The following is a 5215-nucleotide window of genomic DNA, read 5'->3' on the forward strand; positions in this document are numbered from 1 at the left end:
ATGAAGATCAGCAAATCTGAACCATTAGATATTTGAAAACCCTCAAAGATTATCCTTACCACATTAATAACGCATCAATAGTCAATCACATGCGCTGATCTCCATAGATGATGCTCCGCCTGATACTATATAAACCCCGCAGGTATGAAGACAAGGAGGCTCTCCTCCCCTCTCTCTCTATTTCTCTCTCATTCTATACACGCATATTATTCTTTTCCCTCTATCTCTGTTCTAACTTGAGCGTCGGAGTGGCTTATCGGGGTCCCCCGGCGCCATTCTAACCCTCTTCTTTAGTGCTTTTTAGGTCCCCTCATTTCCCCTAGTGATTCTCTTCGAGGAGCGTACACGTCAGCAGTTCTGAACCGGTGGTTGAACTGTCCACGGCGAATTGGCTAGAACATTTTGGCGCCGTCTGTGGGAACACTGAGCCGAGACGCTGGATGATTTACACCGGAAGAACTAGTAATAATCACGGCTCCATCGAAGAGAAAAGCTAAGATGAGTATATATATATATATATATATTTCTCTCCTTTTCTTTCTAAATTTTCTCCGCTGAAAAAGTCTTCTAGAAAAAAAAAGGAAAAAAAAACCCCTCCATCCTCTGAAAAAATCTAATTTGGCCTCCTGCTGGCTGCTAATGTTTACCGCTTTTCACCGTCAAGCAAACCTAAGCTCTTCCAAATTGCCCAAATAGCCCCTATGGGATCAAGCCTTTTCATGCCTCTTCTCGAATTTACATGAAAAGCCCGAGAGTGATTTGGTCATTGGGGCATAAGACATACCTTCCACTATTGCTTTAATGCTGGAGGCCCCACAAACATGAAAAAAGATTGGAAGAGGGCAACGTCGAGAGGAGGATCAAAGGAAGAGAAGGTTTTCAAAAAGAAAAAAAAACCTAATCTCGCCTCGGTGAAAAGGCCCTCGATCTGGATTAATACCGATTCAAGGTCTTCTCTATTTGATGGAAGAGCACAAGATGACAACCGTTAACAGGGAGCGCGCCTTCCGCCTTGATATGAACTGGTTTGCCGACCTCACCAGCGAGGAGTTCCTTGCTAGGTTCTTCGGGAACTTCTCCCGACTAAGGAGATCCATCTCTCTCTCTCCATCCAAAATTTACAATGGACTGCAGCGTACTGGGTGACGTTTTACAATACGCCGGAATACATCATCTGCGACGCCTGCTATGACGTCGCAAATAGCATGCTGGCCTTCTCGAATAATCTGGATGGCGGCGCCGCCACCACTTCTCTCGGCTCCAATTCCCTGCCACCCAGGGCATGCGGATGTTCCCCTTTCATTTTAATGGAATGACAACCAGATCAATATCAGATTCTGGTGCTGTGCAGGGGATTCGAGGTGCAGTCGAGAAAATGAAGGAGATGCAAGGGAGGGCGAAGGAGATGCAAGCAAGGTGGCTTTTCTTGATGGGCTGGCGGCGCTGCAAGAAGGGTTGCACACTGACATTTTGGTGAAGGCCGGCGACAGCCAACTGGTTCTAGCCCATCGCGCAGTGCTGTCTTCTAAATCCGGAATCTTTAAGACCATTCTGCACGATGACGACTGCAAGACCGCGCCTGCCGGCGAAGGCATCATCACTCTCCCAGAGCTCACGCACCGCGAGCTGCAACACCTGCTTGAGTTCCTCTACTCAGGCGAGCTTCCGCTGGCGGAGCAGGAGACCCTCTCGACCGTGCTCTCCCTGCTCAGCGCGGCCAACAACTCCTCCCCTCCTGATCCCTCGCTGCACCCGAGAAGGAGATAATGCCGCAAATGCTCAAGTTCATGAGGGAACTAAGGAAAGTTGTCACTTCTGATCCATTATTGCATCCATTCGACTCCTGCCCAGATGCTGAAAGAGTGGATGTCCCAGTCTCCATTAATCTCCATCGGCAGCAAACTGCTCTCTCCACCACGAAATCCCCCAAGTTGGTACGGCGAAGCAGGGAAATACTGCTCCTCTACGGGCTCAAAGGAAGGTACAATCCGCCCCACCAATTTCTCCAGGTCTCCTTCGAGTCTCAGCGCCGCCGCACTCTGTTCCTGGTCGTACTCCAGCCTTCTTCGTTTCCGGTCAGCTCCGATCTCTCTGTTCGGAGAACTAGCCGGCGACGCCGCCCAGAGGAGCTCCCAGTTTCAGCCGCCGGAGTTGGTTAGCTCTCAGCAGGCCGTCCCTTTCTCTTCGGCTCAACCCATGGTTTACCGTCTTCCCATGCAGACTCACTTATTGAACCATGGCTTGATGGAGAGATCCAACCACATGGAGATGCAGCAGCAAATTGAGATCGGCGACAGTAAAAAATCTTCCAATCTGAGAAATCTTGTGCGGCAGAGCAGTACTCCTGTGGGTTTATTCTCTCACTTGAATGCCGACAATGGTTACCCGATGATGAGAGAACCGGGGAATGGGGGATTCAGGGAGAGGACTTAAGAACCAGATGAGCTTCTCGTCGAGGCAAAGCTCCCTGATGTCACAGATATCAGAGATGGGGAATGAGGAATTGGGTGGAAGTAGTTTTGATGACAGTAGCCAGTGTTACATGGCCAGAGTTCCGATGACATCTTGGGATGAAACCTCATTGCTTTCCGGCAATAAGTTGTCTAGAACAAGAAGCAGAGAGGAAGAAGGGCAGATGGTGTCTGGCCTCAACCTATCTCAATTGATTCATAATGGGGAGTTGAGGAATCCCATGTTGCAGCTCTCACACATCAGCTTAGCTTGCCAAAGACCACAGTGGAAATGACTGCCATGAAAAAATTTATCCAGTTCCAGGAGACAATCGCTTGCCAGATCAGTGTTGAGGCAGAAGGATTCAGTCATGGACGGAGGAAGACACCCCCAACAACAAGCTCCCCTATGTTCACATCCGCGCTCGCCGAGGACAAGCAATCGATAGCCACAGCTTAGTAGAACGGGCTCGAAGGGAGAAAATAAATGTGCGGATGAAACTTCTGCAAGAGCTGGTCCCCGGTTGCAGCAAGATAACAATTAACAACACTCTATCTCCACCTTCTTAAAAAGTCACAGAAACTCCTCAAGTAGCACCTCCTGAATTCAGCCCCTGCCGTCTCCAAGGAAGTCGTCGTCGAGATCCACCACCTCAACCAACGAGTCGCTCTCGATGTCCGGATCGACGTCAGCAAGCCTGACCACCCGGTCGTGTTCGCTGATCACCGTCACCAGAAAAGCAACAGCAAAAATTCAAGATCAAACATAGGCCTCTTCATGATAATTAGGACTTTTTCCTCGATCCCATTTATTATCCTCTCAAATTATTGATTTACTAATCTGCATCAGAATTAGTACTTATTTTTTACTAATTCAATTTTAGAAAATCAAGATGTGTGTTGAATCAGAAGCGGCAGTGGTATCAAGTCAAAGCCAAAGCTAGGATCCTGAGAATCTGGGATCGGACCAACATCATCAAGTTGAGCGACGTCAAACTCGAGTTTCTCACCGACAAGATAAGTCATTTATTTCTCATCATCTAATTTATGTTTTGCAACATCATCACTTGATAATTGATATATTTAGTTGATGGAAATATTTTTCCTATCCATGTACAAGTCGGTATAAATATATCTATCATGATTATCTTCTAACCAAGTTATTGGATGCATATATCTAAAAGAGTTGCCTGTTAAACTTTTCATTCATTCTCCCTATTTTAAATGTTGTTTCTTGGCCAAGTTTATCCTTATACATGGAGTATGATTAATTTCTTATCGCATTATCTCTTAACATGGTAGGTGAGTTTCCTCACTTCCTATATGTTTTGACTGTTCAGCTTTCTCAATAAATATCGACCTCAAAGCCCACTTGACTCTAATGCTGATGGCCTCGCCTTGTTACAAAAACGAAGTATTCACCCCCCTCCGAGCTCTGCACTTGCCAACAATGTCTTACGACAGGCCGGAACTCGAGCTTCGTGCTCGATGATTTAGCCTTACAACAGGCTGGCCTCTGAGCTCTGCGCTCTCCAACAGTGCCTTACGACAGACCGGAACTCCGAGCTCCGTGCTCGATGATTTAGCCTTACGACAGGCTGGCCTCTGAGCTCCGCGCTCTCCAATAGTGCCTTACGACAGGCCGGAACTCCGAACTCCGTGCTCGATGATTTAGCCTTACGACAGGCTGGCCTCTGAGCTCCGTGCTCGATGACACAGTCTTACGACAGACAAAGGCATAGACCTCCATGGCCCTCTCAGAACAGTCGCTGATGGCTCAGCCTTTCGACACTCAGAACTCCATGGTCCTCTCAGCACGGCTCTCCAATGGCTCAGCCTTTCGGCACTCAGAACTCCATGGCCCTCTCAGTATGGTCGCTGATGGCTCAGCCTTTCGGAACATAAAGCTCAACAGCTCTGTCCAATCCAGCAGCTCTATTAGCTCAGTTAGCTCTTTTTAGCTCAACAACTCTTTCAGCTTAGCAGCTCTTTCAGCTAAGCAGTTCTTTCAGCTCAGTAGCTCTATTAGCTCAGCAGCTCTATTAGCTCAACAACTCTTTCAAATCCAGTAGCTCTATTAGCTCAGTTAGCTCTTTCATCTTAGCAGCTCTTTCAACTAAGCAGTTCTGTCAGTTCCACAGCTCTGCAGCTCAATCAGCTCTGGCAGTTAAACAGCTCTGCTAGCTCAATAGCTCTGATCAGCTCGGCAGCTCAGTCAACTCAGCAACTCTGTCAGCTCAGCAATAGTCAACTCAGTCAGCCCAACAGCTTAGCAGCTCAGTCAACTCTGTTAGTTCAGCAACTCTGTTAGCTCAGTCAGTTTAGCAGATCAATAGCTCGGCCTCGGCCCCACTCAACTTTGGCTTCACTCAGCCTCAGCCTCGACCTCACTCGGCCGCTCACTTTACTCGGCTCTCGACCTCGGCCTCGACCCCGATCTCGGCCTCGGCTCACACTTTATTCAACTTCGGCCTCACTCGGCCTCAACCTCGGTCTCGGCCTCGACCTCGGTCTCGGCCTCGGCCTCACCCTTACTTCGACTTCGATCTCAACCTCGGCCTCACCTCGGCCTCGACCTCGATCTCAACCTCGGCCTTACTTGGCCTCGACCTCGGCCTCGACCTCGGCCTCATCCGCCTCGACCTCGGTCTCGGTCTCGGTCTCACCTCGACCTCGGTCTCGGCCTCGGCCTCACTTTACTTAACTTCGACCTCATCCGGCCTCGACCTCGGTCTCGGCCTCGGCCTCACTTTACTCAACTTCGG

The 5215-nt window shown here is 49.0% G+C and overlaps 2 pseudogenes; both read left to right on the forward strand.

The window, feature by feature from the left end:
• Nucleotides 1–978: 978 nt before the first annotated feature.
• Nucleotides 979–1767, forward strand: LOC141830564 (BTB/POZ domain-containing protein At3g56230-like; annotated as a pseudogene).
• Nucleotides 1768–1851: 84 nt separating this feature from the next.
• On the forward strand, nt 1852–3020 carry LOC141830565 (transcription factor bHLH129-like; annotated as a pseudogene).
• The last annotated feature ends 2195 nt before the right edge of the window (nt 3021–5215 follow it).

The sequence above is a fragment of the Curcuma longa genome, chromosome 6 (assembly GCF_044706935.1).
Source record: "Curcuma longa cultivar G26 ecotype Majalengka, Jawa Barat chromosome 6, ITB_CL_G26_1.1, whole genome shotgun sequence".
Lineage (NCBI taxonomy): Eukaryota > Viridiplantae > Streptophyta > Magnoliopsida > Zingiberales > Zingiberaceae > Curcuma > Curcuma longa.